The sequence below is a fragment of the Spinacia oleracea genome, chromosome 4 (genome assembly GCF_020520425.1).
Source record: "Spinacia oleracea cultivar Varoflay chromosome 4, BTI_SOV_V1, whole genome shotgun sequence".
Lineage (NCBI taxonomy): Eukaryota > Viridiplantae > Streptophyta > Magnoliopsida > Caryophyllales > Amaranthaceae > Spinacia > Spinacia oleracea.
The window spans coordinates 140,331,257-140,346,861 of record NC_079490.1 but is presented as its reverse complement, the minus strand read 5'-3'; the positions used below and the strand labels follow the sequence as shown (position 1 = coordinate 140,346,861).

Sequence of the window (15,605 nt, the reverse complement as noted above, 5' to 3'; positions counted from 1 at the left end):
ATTAGTTAAACAATGAAACTAATTAGTTAAACAGTAAAACTAATTAGTTAAACAATGAAACCAATTAATTAAACAATCAAAGTGACCTTTCTAGTAAGGCGGTCTTACACAAAAGTTGCCGTTTCGTATAATAGAGATACAATATAAATAGCTCGCAAATTTGATTTTCCAATGTTATTGCTTTTGTCCTATTTTATCATATGAAAACAAGAAAATAAAATAGGAGTGTCTTGTAGTGGCGACTTCTACTATGAGAATGGAATATATGCATTTTTAACTATGTACTCGTACTAGTTTTTTGTTCTAGTATTCTCATAATATTTTGATATCTCATACAAAGTAATAAGTAAGAGATCACATGATTCTGATTAAAAGGATTACTCGAATCCCCGTTTGTTAGCTGGCCATAAATGGTGTCAACCGGAGCGAATTTTTACATAAATTTGTAAGAAAAATTAATATACATTCTTATGGTAATGCTAGTTCACTCAAAAGTATATATATTTTTCTTTATAAATTTCCATTACCATCCATTATCATTTGGGGAGTGTTATTAGATGGAAATATAAATTTATGAAGAAAAACATCAAGTTTGAGACAACGTTTCATTACTATGGAAGTCATGATATTGTTTTCTTGCCAATAACACTTAGATTTATTTACATTCATTCCCACCATTTATTACTGGCTATCAAACGGACAGTAGTATAATACGAAATTACGGAGTAGTTGGATTACGTTTTTTTTTTCTTGTTCGTTTTACTTTTTCTTTTGGTTGCCCGCATTATTTATTTACCAACAAAATTTGATAGTATTGAATTGTTTTTAACAAGGTAAAGGAAAAAAAACTATTTTATCTATGTTTTTTAATAAGGTAGGGAAAAAGTAAATCATTAGAATACTCTCCTCACAAAGTAAGAACATGAACTAATTTATAAGTTACTCCGTTATATCTATTCCTCTGAAAAAGTTAGTGGAGTAGTATCTAAGTTATTTATTTTGTAACTGGTACGATGAAGGAGGCAAATAAGAGAAATCCCTCAAGTGAGTCCGATGAGATTGGATCTTTAGACCACACAGACCAAAATAGGAGTCGAGAACAACGATATTACTATATCAGTACTCCATCACCTAAATCTCTAGCTAGTACGGACTACGGAGTACCTACTAATTGTACATACATACATGATTCATATACGTACAGAATACTCCATACCAGATGTAGAATTGTGTAATTCTCCCTTAGGAGGTTATGCATTGATTATCAACATATATATAGTTTACAAAGTCAACTAGGGTTTACATGTTTCTATATTTACAATGCTATTTATGTAACAATAATATATCTATATTATTGTGTCTAACACAACCCCTCAGTCGGAGCGGGAGGAGGACAGACGCTTAGACTGGTGCGAAAATCGACGAACAAAGGAGAAGGTAGACCTTTAGTGAAGATGTCCGCGTATTGAAACGATGACGGGACATGGAGAACCCGAATATGACCAAGAGCTACCTTTTCCCGAACAAAATGAATATCCATCTCCACATGATTAGTGCGTTGATGATGTACCGGATTATGGGACATATACACCACACTAATATTATCACAATAAACAACTGTGGCGCGCCTAAGAGGACAATGGAGTTCCAACAGTAGGTTTCGAATCCATGCCGTTTCGGCCACGACATTAGCCATGCCCCTGTACTCGGTCTCTGCACTGGACCGAGATAAAGTAGCTTGTCGTTTAGACGACCAAGAAATCAGATTATCACCAAGGAAAACACAATATCCGGATGTAGAACGACGAGTATCCGGACAACCGCCCTAATCCACATCAGAATACGAAACCAGGCCAGTAGGAGAAGCCGAAGAGAAATGCATGCCATAATCAATAGTTCCTTTGACATAGCGAAGAATCCGTTTCAGAGCATGGAAGTGTGATTCACGAGGGTCATGCATGAATAGACAAACCTGCTGAACGGCATACGATATATCTGGTCTAGTGAAAGTAAGATACTGGAGGGCCCCTGCTTGCTGACGATAGAACGAAGGGTCAGGGATCGGCTTGCCACTCGTGGCACTAAGCTTGGACTTAGTGCCAACAGGTGTGGCGGCAGACTTGCAAGAGGACATATCAGCCCGGGCTAAGACTTCTTGTGCATACTTTCGCTGGCAAAGAAACATTTTGTCCTTGGTACGAGTGACAGATATACCAAGAAAATAGGAAAGAGGACCAAGATCCTTCATTGCGAACTCGGAACTGAGCTGGGCAATGATACGAGTCCGAAGTGCAGAAGAGGGAGAAACAAGTATAATATCATCAACATACAACAGTAAGTAGGCAGTATCCGTACCACGGCAAAAAATGAACAAGGAGGTGTCACTCTTACTGTTAACAAAGCCCAGAGACAGAATAAACGTGGCAAACCGTTGGTACCACGCCCTAGGAGCCTGTTTTAGACCATAGATAGACTTGCGAAGTAGACAAACATGCTTAGGCTTGTCTGGATGAACAAACCCGGGAGGTTGATGTTAGGTTATGATACATATGACAAAACATAAATCATGCGGAAAAACCTTAATGGCAGGAAACATATTATTTACACATAATAATTTAGCATAATTTAGGAGCATACACTTTGTAGCGTGCCCTCCCTAGCTGCGCCCGAACCGAACAAGAACAAATCTTTAGGACTCCAAATGTCGTCCCTCCGTAGATAGTCCACAGTACGTCCAGATCCGCCTCAAGTTAGACCAACTAGAATCGCCCTTAAGGTTACTAGGAAATTCGGTTAAGTGTTTGCAAGTGTTTGACTTATTTTTCTTTTAAAACTTACCCTTAGAATACTTCAATCCCATGTCCATAAATTATGACCCTAGGCCCTTGACTCTAATTAATTAAATAATCCTTTTAGGAATAGGAATTTAATCATACACCAAATCCTAATAGATTTAGGAATTGTGCATGGACACAAACACACACACGCACGGAGCCACGAGGGCGCCCACGCGTGCGTGCGCTTGGCCCACGCTACGCAGCCCACGCTACGCAGCCCACGCTACGCAGCCACGCCTTGGCGCGCTGGGCCTGCCTTGCGGTGGGCCTGGCGCTGCCATGGGCTGTGCGTGTTGGCGTGCGTCTTGCTTGTTGGGCGATGGCCCGACTTCGTGCTGGGCCTTCGTCCAGCAGGCCTCGTCCGATGCTAATTCGTACGATACGCTTCCGATTAAATTCCCGGTTCCGGAATTCATTTCCGATACGAACAATATTTAATATTTCCGATTCCGGAATTAATTTCCGTTTCGAACAAATACTTAATATTTCCGTTTCCGGAATTATTTTCCGATTCCGATAATATTTCCGATTCTGACAATATTTCCGTTTCCGACAATATTTCCGATTCCGGCAATATTTCCATTTCCGATAATATTTTCCGATACGTACCATGTTTCCGTTTCCGGCAACATCTACGACTTGGATAATATTTATATTTCCGAATATCCATAGATAGAGTATTTAATGCCATTAAATACTTGATCTGTTTACGTACTATTTGTGTGACCCTACGGGTTCAGTCAAGAGTAAGCTGTGGATTAATATCATTAATTCCACTTGAACTGAAGCGGCCTCTAGCTAGGCATTCAGCTCACTTGATCTCACTGAATTATTAACTTGTTAATTAATACTGAACCGCATTTATTAGACTTATCATTGAATGCATACTTGGACCAAGGGCATTATTTCCTTCAGTCTCCCACTTGTCCTTAGGGACAAGTGTGCATTTACCTAATTCCTTTGTCGCTCGATGCTTGCTCTTGAACATAAGGTAAGAGTTGTCATCCTTATTATGTCCAGAGGTGTTTCTCGGTTTCAGAGTTCAACTGATCAAATAAACAGATAATCATAGCCTATGATTCATCCGAGCACGGCCATACATTTCACAGTTTCTAGCTCTCCGAGTGGCCTTGTACAACTTTTAAGCATCTCATCCCGATTTATGGGAGGACAATCCCAATCTTGCGATCTTGATATTAGACTTCGTTTGATAGGTGATTACCTGAGCGTTGCCTTTATAGCCTCCTTTTACGGTGCGACGGTTGGTCAACGTCAAAGTAACTAGTTCTCAAACAAGTAATCTCAAATCACTCAGGTATTGAGGATTTAGTGTCTAATAATTTTAATGAAATTTACTTATGACAGATTTTCATCTCTTACAGTAAAGTTTCATAGGTCTGTCCGATACTAGTCTTCCCAAAGTAAGTATCTATGCAAATGATTACGACATTGCCATGTCCACATAGTTCAAGAAACAGAACTACTAGTCATCTTGCATTCTAGTCGGCTAACGTTTTCTATGCGTCCATCTTTATAGAAAACTCAGACCAGGGACCTTTTTCAACTTTTGACATTCAAGTTCACTTGATAGACATTTCTTAGTCACAGGACTGGTCCTGACAGTCTATCTTGAATATTTCGTCAAATTGAAGGGACTCGTCATTTAATACTAAACCAAGATTAAATGGAATATGAAAATACATTTCATATATGATAAATGTTCAACCCCAATGTTTTACAACCACGGGCCTCAAACCCATCTTTAAAACAGTTCATGGAATTCAAAGCTATGCTTGATTTCCAGTGCTACAACGTGAGTGTTGCTTCTCACTTGTTGTATAGGTTTAGTTATCATGCTTTGCCAATCTTAATATCCTTTTCATCGAAATGTTCTTCGAGATATGATGATAAGATCTTTTGAGTATGTTTATTTTGTGATCTAGTCTTTCTTGCTACATTAGTGGTTCTACGCATTTTGCAATGAAGAGCCATTAAGTCAACAGACATGTGATCTTCCCAAGTTCAATGAAGAACTCATTAATATAAAAAACTCTGTTTTATTGCTTCTTAGGCAATAAGTACTTTTACTTCAACTGTTTAGGTTGCTAGTGATGCTTTGTTTGGATTTACTTATCCAAGTAGTTCATAGATATGTGGAAGACTTTCCAGCTGTATCTTAGAACATAGAAATTAATATTTAATTTCCCACGCAATAACTCATGGTCTCCGATCCATGTTGCCATTTCAAAACACGATGCTCTATAGCTCGTCCTTCCGAATGGTTAACTCCAAAGGGATCTTGCTTGATCCTTTGCCAGTGTTTATGCGTGTAGCATCAATATTTAGCATATCTTTATTTCCTTGAATCAGGAACTATTCTTATGTACCTTTTCAAGTACCATAAGTTTTCCTTGATTTCAATCTAGTTAATCTTTACTTAGATCAATAGAGATTGGTATATGTTCGTCATGCCTAAAGTCATACGATACGTTTTTGGCGATCCTCATATTATATCATACATAATAAATTCTTTTGCAGAATAATTCCCAATAGAATTCTATTCATGTAACTTTAGCTCATCTAGTTTCAGTAGATACTAAATCTAGCTAAATTCTTTGACATATAATATAGGTTAAGAATCTTACTTAGATCCTTTGATGTTTAACTTAGTAAACTCTTATACATAGTTCAGACATCTTTTACTTAGATTTATTCACATGGGTCGAATATCTCCAATGGAGTATTTCGTGTTTGATTTAGTAAATGCCATTACTTAATCCAAAACAATATTATAAGATCTTTGTAAATAGATCTTAATACCCAGTATGTACTAAGTTTCGCCATGGTCCATCATTGATGAATAATTTCAAATCTAAGTCATTAGCATTTGAATGTTTATTTCACAATAGAGAGATATGTGTGTGATACACATAGGACCAATTAAGTTTTATGTACTCCCACTAAACTTCTTATATATAAGAATTATGTACGTTTTATGAAACTAAAATACTTATTAGTTTCACTAAAATACATTTCCAATTCCCAATTGCTTGCTTAAATCTGTACTTAGATTTCATAAACTAGCTTTCCTTTTCAAGCATTTATTTGGATCCACAAATCCTATGACATACCATGTACATAGTTATTCCAACATTTGATTGAGGAATAAGTTTTGTCATCCAATTGCCATATGTACCAATATGCAATCATTGCTTGATTTATAGACTTGAGCTTTACGATTATGCATGAGGCTTCAACACAATCCACGCCGTGAATTTGCTTGTAACCTTTAGCAACTAATCTAGCTTTGTGTGTGAACACAATTTCATGTTTGATGGTTTTTATCCTTAAAACAAACTTGCAACCAATAGGTGTGAAACTATTCTTGCAAATCAACAAAATTTCAATTTTGTCATCAAAACATTGAGTATGTTTTATGGCCTCTAACCATTTAAAACATTGAGTCTATATATGGCCTCTAACCATTTTAGGGAATCTGGGTTTCGTCATAGCTTTCTTACAAGTCACAAACTCATTAATCTATGTGATAATAGTTTGACTGCAAGTTGTAGGTTTCTTCACTATCTAATAGAAGAATCTCATAGTTTCATTGACCTGAACTCCATGATTCTTCACTATCTAATAGAAGAATCTCATAGTTTCAGTGACTTGAACTCTATTCCTACTTGGGTATAGAACATCAAACAATAGAATATCAATAGCCACTTGAAAGTCCTTTGAATATTCTGTTCTCCTTGAAGCACTCGTAAAAGTCTTCTAAGAGATGTCTATTCTTTAAAGCCACTTCTAAAGTCCTTAAAGAATAAGTTCGGATTTTCTGAAGCACTTCGAAAAGCCTCCGGAATGTCCGTTTATGTTTGTTGTTCGCCTCGAGGACTTTCGAGGTCTATTTTCTCCCACTTGTCATTTTGGAAACGAATCCCCAAAAGGACATTGTTTTGAGCAAACAAACATTATGTTCTCAAAAATTTGTGGTAGAAACAATACCCTTGTGTCTCATTTGAATAAATCACAATGAAACATATATCTATTCTTGGGCCTTAGTTTGTCGAATAACAAACACTAAGCTCCCACTGAGTTTAGCAACTCTCTAGATATATATTATGAAAAGATATTCTGAAATTACTTTTCAATAGCTTTGACGAATTTGGTTTAGTTTGGTGGTAGTTGAGCATTTGTTTTAGAAATTATAGGAAAAGTCACTAGTAGAAAAAACATCATTTGCAACTCTCCTCTTGCAACTCAGCTAATCTGCGAATTTGCAAAATGTCATGGTCAACGCGGGTCAAAGGTTAAATGATTTAATTACAACTTTTATGGGCTATCAAACGCTGCGATTATTGGAAAAAAATAAATCAACGGTGCATTCTTAGCGCACCCAGTGAGCCCACGCTGCGAATTGGCCGTGTATTGCAACTCCAACCAAACAAACGCGTTGCTTGAACCTTCATCAGATCTAAAATTTTAGCTCCCTCGTTCTCCCTAGAACTCTCCGCCCATTTCATGTCAAACCCTAGAATTCGCCATCTCTCTATTCTCCTTGATACCGCTTTCTTCCAAATCGTTCAATGGGTTTTTTGATAAATCGCGCTACAATCCTGTTTCTTCCAACTCTCATAATCTAGATGAGTAGAATATTTTCATCTCTTACAATTTTGTGTTATATTTTCAAGCCGATCTATAGAGAGAGAACGATGTCGACCTCGTACTACACTCGACGTTCGCTTCGGCTATTGCGGTAAGGTTTCGGTTTTTAAACTCTTCGTTTTCTTCGAATTTATGATTTATGAAGATTCGCTGATTTAATTGTTGAATTGTTGGTGATTTAATGTTCTTCGTTTTAGTTGTTAATTTGATGAAAATCTGGTGGGTTCTGTTAATTTACAAAATGCAATTAAAATAAAAATCTACAACTAAGTCGAAATCCTTCTTCATGATATGGGGAAAACCCTATGTTAAACTGATTCAGGTCATTTTAGGGCTTGATTTGTTGTTTTTGATGTTATTTAGGTCGATCTTGTTGAATTTGTGGTCAAATGGTTTGGGTTCTTGGATTTCTTATCTTTTTGGAGGAGATAGTTTTCATCCAGTGTGACTATGGGCAGTCATGTGGTGGTAAGGCCGTAAGGGTGGGGAAGGTCCGAAGGGGGAAGATGAGAAGGAGATAGACGGGAGAGATGAGAAGGAGATAGACGGGAGAGATACACGAAAGAGGATGGAGGGTGTAGGGTAAGGGGTGTTGTGTCGATTGATATGGGCTTGCAGAAGGTGTTTTAGGAGGGATACCAACAAAATTATACACAACCAAACCATCATAGCATAGCCAACAGTACACTGAATCATTGATTAGTAGTTTCATTGTTCACGGAGAAAATTTCAAAGCTAACCGTGGAATAGCAATGCTGCAGCATATTCTAGATGCGTTTGTTATGTGAATCCACTGTGAGAGATGTCCTTCACCTTTTTGTTTGGAATGGAATGTGAGACCAAACCAGAGTAAAATTTAAACACATTAATTAGTCACAGTGTAAGTGGATTCTTTGCTTAAATAGAAATCTTTCCATTTTCAGTATTCCTGTTATCTATACAGTCAATTTATAACATTATCATTAAAACTATAGGATGTGAACTTTCAGATACTTCCCTGACATTTTGTTTCACATTTTCTCCTTTCCTTCTGTTAGGAAACAGGCCTTCCATGGCTACTAGCTAAAGGACTTGACACGTTTACCTCTATCAGTGAAATGGCAAGATATATCGAATTCGACAAATAACTAGGACAGCATATGACTGATCATTTATCCTTGGTTTGTCAATTTTGTGCAGATTCCTGTATCTGCAGTGCCTGATCCTCATAACTTGGAGCCGTGGTTGGATGTGAGTTCAACTCTGTAATTAAATACATTCTATGTACTTGTTTGTGATTGTATTAATAAAAATGTAAACAAGTTTAATTATATGAAAAAAGGTTGATGGAGAATCGAAGCAGAAAGGATCAACAAAAGACATGATATCCAAAATCCCATTCCTGATTAGCCATATCAGTTCTTTCATGACACTTATGGAAGGAGATGTCATCCTAACAGGTACGAGCTTGGTATGACTCAACCTCAACGACACAATTTCTTCCTTACCCCAATTCAATAATACTTGTAGAATTCTTCGTTTACTGTCAGAACAAAAAGCATTAGTGCACCAAATCTACAAATAGTATTGATTCAAAATTTTAATTATTTGAATTTACAAAAGTTTTAAGCTTAGGATAATTTTAGTTTAACACTTTACATGTTTCACATATGGTTGAACATCGGGTAATGAGTCCTCACAGGTCGGGTAATAACAATAACAACATGTTTTGGGTTACAATCGTTGTCTGGTTCGTAGCGGGTCAGGTGTTGATCGGGTTCGGATCACTTTCGGGTCGGGTCAATTTGATTATCGATCATCTTTCTGTCGAGTTCGGGTTTGGGTCATACAACATCGGTTGTCAGTTTTATCGGGTTGGATACAGATTAGGTTAAGGGTTTCCTGTTTTACCCAAATTTCAGGTATAAGTCAGTTACGAGGTTACGAATATAGGTTGGTTCATTTGTGGTTCTTAGGTCGGGTCAGTTTTGACATCTCTACGTAGTATGTGATATTCTATAATTTCTAAATGAAAAGTATATAATTAAGTTATGCTTACTTTGGGGGATTTGGAGGTGTATTACACTAGTACAGTAGCAGATTGTACGAGTAACTCTTAGCGTTAAGGTTGGATTTCGTCGTTATCATAAATTGTTTTATGGTTTCTTTTATTATCAGATCTGTGATTTTTGGTATCAATTTTACTCGTAGGTTTTCTTGATTTTACACAAAAATCTCAAATGAAGGAGAACGAAAACTACGGAGAAGAAGAACTCGCCGACCTCTACTAGGGTGAGTTTCCAAATCCTGATGCTTCAAAGGTCACCTTTTATGGTTCTTTTTGTCATTTGTGTGGATTTAGCTCTTTTTTTTAATTTATTAATGTGCTTTTCCATTGAGATATGGCAGACCATGTCATGGTTGTGGATGTAAGAATAAATCTTGTTACTTATGCAAGCCGAATTTATGAGATAACTTGATTTTTTAGTGTTCTTGAACTTTTGTGTTTTATGAGATAACTTGATTGGATGAGCTAGGTTGGGTTAGATTTAGTGATGTATTTTGTGTTGGGAGTAAGTTGGTTGTATTCTTGCCGAGGCTATAGAAACCATGATGTTCACCATGTGTGATTAGGTCACTCTATCTTGCTGTTGAATTTTTGTTTGATTGGTTTGGTCTTTTCCTCTTTGGGACGGTTCCATGCTGGAGTTAATATTTTAGCTGGTCTGAGTCTGGTACAAATTGGAACCAAATCTGGTCTTTGTTGTAGTTTGGGTGGTTTTATTGACGGGAGACTGATTCTGGTCATTTTTGGGTTAATTTTGTTGTATGTTATTTAGGTTGATTTTGTTAATTTTTCTAGCCGAATTGGTTTGAGTCTTAATCTCTATTTGTTCACTTGCAAAATTGAAGTTTTACTTTGTGTAAACTCTTGTCTAGGGTTACAATAAAGGTGCTAGAGTATTTTAGGAGACCAAGTGAGGACTTTAGGGTTCAGTGCTCACTTAAGAATTAGTGGAGCACTCGGTTGACAGAAATTGTTGTTTGCTGATAGAAGTGCTTCATTTTATGCTTTTCGGTTTCATTTGTCATGAATTATTTGAGCAGAGCACCACACTACCTGCTCGGCTGCTTAGGTGCAAGATTGTGGAAGTGTCTCAGGCGTGTCATGTGTGGACCTTGGAGATGGTTGGTGTTATGATTTTTTTAATATCCTCATTATACCTAGGTAGCCGGTTCCGTGTAAAGTTGCTCGTGCAATGTAACATGTTGTCTCTAGTTCTTCCATGTGGGCTGTCATATTGGTAAACAGTTAAATACTAAATAAGACATTATACTGGGAGTCAGAGAGTTATGATGTGAACTGCCTACAGGCTACAGCTACAAGATCTTAAATTCACCTTTTTGAAGAATCTGAAGATAGCAATTATGCCTGCATTGCTTTATGGAGATTTTATGCATGAGCTTAAATTGGACTGCGATAACAGTTTCTGAATCTTTTTGTCATTTGGGGGGGGGGGGGGGGGTTGGGTTGGGTTGGGATGTTGGGGGAGGGGAGAGGGTTAGGGAGAAGAAGTGCAAAGCAACTAGAGTGATTACTTAACTTGTCATTTGAACACCTCAATTTATATTGACTTGGTATATTTCAGAAGTTAGGTCATGGCGTCATTTTATCATTTGATTAGGTGTGAAATAAATATTTTTTGTCTATACATAGGTTAATTTCTATATGTGAAGGGATTCCATTTTCTGAATGCACAAGCTACACCTATACATGCACTCTAGTCAAAATCTGTGCCTCTCTTGTATATATTAATAACAAGCTACTCTTCTTCTTTTGTGCCTTGTGAACTTTGGATTTTATTTCACTCAAACCATCTTGTCAAATTTAGATGTAAACTTTTTGTAGCAACCAAATCGAGTTTGACATATAATACTTGACATTATTAGAGTGTTAGCGATTCTTGTAATTCTTATTCTTCACATTAAGTGCCCTATATTTAATTGCAATTTGTCATGGTTCTCATAGATTTTAATATGAATTTCCATTACCTTATAGAACGTCTTGAATTTATGTGCTTAGATTCTTCAATGTTCAAACCTGTTTAATTGTTTACTCTAGAAACTACTCTGTATGATTCAATTGATGCTCTGGTAATTGGATTTCTGTATATTGCTTGAGATTGTTAAAGAAACAAGTCTTAATTAAACTTGACAATTCCTTGAACATTGTAGTTGCATATCATGAATTCCATTGTCATATTATCGTTATGGTAATTAATTAAATTGCTAATTTTTTGCTGAAATTGAAACTAGGGCTAGTTTTTTTTTAATGTGGAGATAATATTTAGGGCTAGTTTTGTTCCTTAGGGATTGTTGCTGGTGCCTGCTGTTTTTACTTCGTCTATTTTTGCTTTCTGCTGTGTGTTACTGGTTGATGTTGTTGATGCTGCGTCTGCTTGTTTCCTGCAGTTTTTGGCTGCTGTTGAGGCCGTTTTGGTGCTGGTTGTAGCCTACTCAGCTTCTCCAGGTGCTGTTGCAGGAGTGTTGGATGTGGGCTGTATTCCTGATCTGCAGTATGTTCTGCAGGGAGTGGGCTGGGGTGTGTGCAGTCAAGCAGTTAGGCCTGATACATTGTTTTTCGCTTTTGTAGTGTTTGGTTGTTAAGGAGTGGTCTGTACTCCTTTAACCTTTTATGGTGTTTCTTGTTTGGATTCTTGGTTCCTACCTTTTGGTAATAAATTTTGCTAATTTACCAAAAAAAAAGCATTATTACTGTAGTGAATTTTTTTTTGTAAAATAAATGTACTATTTGCAGCACGCACTGTCAAGCGAATGCTGCGAATAGTTTCAAAAATGTGGCTTTGAATTCTCTTTTTGCAGCGCCTAACGTACTGCAAAAGGCTGCAAAAATAGACTTTTTGCAGCGCGTGTAAAACCCCATGCGCTGCAATTAATGACTTTTTGCAGCGTTTGTGTTCGCTGTAAATAAAAGTCCACTATTTGCAACCATCACAATTGCAGCGCTCAAAAACGCTGCAAAAAGTCCCTTTTATGCGCGCTGCAAATGACATTTTTTCTACTAGTGAGTCTTTATGATTCATCATTGATTGAATCAAGTACTAATTGACTTCAATCATTCCAACTTAGATATGTCATATCTTATGGAGCTAGATTGTGAAATTACAACACAAAATCATTGATGATCATTTTTGTTCTCAAGTAATCATCAACATGATCAAACCTAGATCTGTTTGATTTCTTGCCAAGTGGATTTTATACTTCTGAATCTTTGAACTAGCCAAACAGATTCAAACTTATATCACATTTGAGTAAATAAACCTATATTTATTCAAATCTGTGTGAAATAATAAAGTCATAAAACCTTTCTTTAGCTTTGAACTCTATCGTCTAGGCGTTCTAACAATAGTTCATATCTTTTGTTACTTTCAACAAGTAAGACTAGTGGTCTTGAATTGATCTATAAATCAATCAACTTTCAAAAGTACATCAAAATAGAGCTTTTAAACGTTAACTTGTTGACATGGTCTAAGTAACAATGCCAAAGATTAGTGGAACTCAAACCAAGGGGTTGATTTGAACCTAGTAAAGTTCCTTTTGTTAAAGAGTTGTTTGTTTTAATCAAGCATATTGACTCAACCCGTAAATGACCATTTCATTCAAATAAACAAACAAACATTGTTTTTGTTCTTCTTGAATGTGAGTCTTTCTGTGTTTGAAACAGAAATTTAGGTATGCTGATTATGGAACAAAATAACCATTAAGTTCCAGCCTTGAAAGGACTTAAAACAAACTAGATGACCCTACAACTAATGTAGCATTGCCATGCTTCCTTTCCCACTTATAGGCCATTAGTGTAGCTTAGCTTCCATAGTTTGAGTTATTACTGAAGTAAGAACCTCAAGCGGTATATGATACCAAGGAAGTTTGATTGCTAGGTCACTTCTCTTTAAACATAAACTTATAGGTAGAAACGAAATCGTAAAATTTCTTTCATTTGTTCCTTGTTTTCCTATTTCTTGTACCCTTTCTTATAGTCTTAAGAATTGTATTCTTTAGTGTTGACTTTTATATTTTGTTTAGACATGTCCAATGTCACTCCAACAAGGTTCTTGCCATTTTAATTTATGTTGAATATTTTGTTTCAACTAGATGATCTTACCAGAAGCTTCTAAAGTTCTCTAAGCATCGATCTGTTCGAATGTCTAGGGACTAGACTCATTCGAGAATTAAATGGACAAAGATGTTAGGTTGTTAACCATTGGTAAAGCTGAGCGTTTAAGCTCAATGTTTTATGATCTCAAAACTACAGTGTATTTTGAATTCACAAGCACCAATTGGTTTGCCATTCGATTTTGATACTCGAAAACAACCATAAAAGTCGCTATAAGAAACGTACATTTTAAATTGCTCATTTTCTCTCATTTTCGTGAATCGTTCTTGGATTCACTACCAATCGAGGAAATTTACTGTTACCTTTCTAAAAGGGTTTACTGCAGTGCAAGATATTTAATTATAAACAATAATTAAAACATACATTGAAGCATGCAAAGTCTAAACATTTATCATGAGTAATAACTTGAAAATTAAAGCATTCATGCAATTTAAACAAGTTATTAGCATTTTATTCGAATCAATGTTCCGGCAGGTGTGAATAAAATGATCTCAAGACCCTAAAATCATTGAAGAATTAAGCACATTATGAATTTTGACTCAATTCTAAAATATTTTAGGTAAGCAAAAGCCTTTTGCTAATAGTCTAGAAACTACTCTTGGTTGATAGGTACGTCTAAGAACTTATTAGGTAAACCTATCGATTTTGCCACGACATAAAAGGACTCCTTACTTATATCGTTGAGTTTCACCAAAACTAACATGTACTCACAATTATTTGTGTACCTTACCCCTTTAGGACCAATAAGTAACACCTCGCTGAGCGAAAACTATTACTAGATTGATGTAAAGGATATCCAAGCAAGTGTTTATTTTGGCATGGCACCTTTTAACTCAATTTTTTTAAGTTTGGAACTTAAGGCTCTTACTATGTTGTTTAGATTTTAAGTGAACTAAAATCCTTAATCATGCAACATAATCAAGCCACAATCTCATGCATAATTAATACATATTTAAAGCAATAAATAACTTAAAGCATGCATAAGATAAATGTGATCTAGTATGGCCCGACTTCATCTTGAAGATTCAACTTCAAAGTCCGTCTCGAAAATGGTAACTTCGTCTTGACTTTCACCGTGGGAGGCGACATTTTCTTCAAATAGGATAAGCTATAATTAAACTAATTACAACTATTTGATGGTACGCAGACCATATTTAAATTGAAAAACAAATTTGGTGCATTAGACCAATTACATTCAAATTAATGGTACGCAGACCATATTTTCTATCCTATTTGGGCCATACTAGTCACTTCATAACCTGCAAAATAGTACATATACAATATATACCATTCACCCATTCATTATCATGAATGGCCCACATAATTGGTTAGTTAAAACACATTGTATGCATCACATAAACATTTGCAGCAATTAATCAAGGGCACCAATAATCTACAAATTATTCAGTCCTTATTAATTCTAATCAAGTTGTTTTAACCTTAACGATTTGTAGACCTAATCAAGAGTTTATGACTAAAAGGGCTCCCACTTAAACCAATAAATTCATATGATTTACTAATTTTAAACATAAAAATGTATTTCTAGTCTAAACGGAAACATACAAATTTAATTAAAATTTAAAGCTCATATAAATTTATAATTGAGTCCACATATTTAATTTATTTTCAGTCGTATTTAAATTAATTCATGATTTTAATTTTAGTAAAATAATTAGAATAAATGAAATTTATTATAATTATAATATTCAAAATTAAAATCCAAGAAAACAATTTAAATTATTAATTTTAAAATTAATTAAAATTACATAAACTGAAAATTTCAAATTAAAATTTTAAAACGATCTAATCGTAACATAAGGTACGCAACATCACCACGCAACGCGCAGCCATAGGCCACACGCACGCAGCCATCGCTGGCCATGTGCGCGCAGCCTATGTGCTGCGTCGCATCCATCGCTGCACAC

At 35.9% G+C, this 15,605-nt stretch overlaps 1 long non-coding RNA gene across 1 annotated transcript; it reads left to right on the top strand.

Annotated features, from left to right (window-relative positions):
- The first annotated feature begins 7,271 nt into the window (after window positions 1–7,271).
- On the top strand, window positions 7,272–10,608 carry LOC130459249 (uncharacterized). The gene is made up of 4 exons (XR_008918515.1): window positions 7,272–7,596; window positions 8,543–8,735; window positions 8,827–8,944; window positions 9,696–10,608. It is a non-coding gene; the product is annotated as an uncharacterized lncRNA (long non-coding RNA).
- Window positions 10,609–15,605: the final 4,997 nt, after the last annotated feature.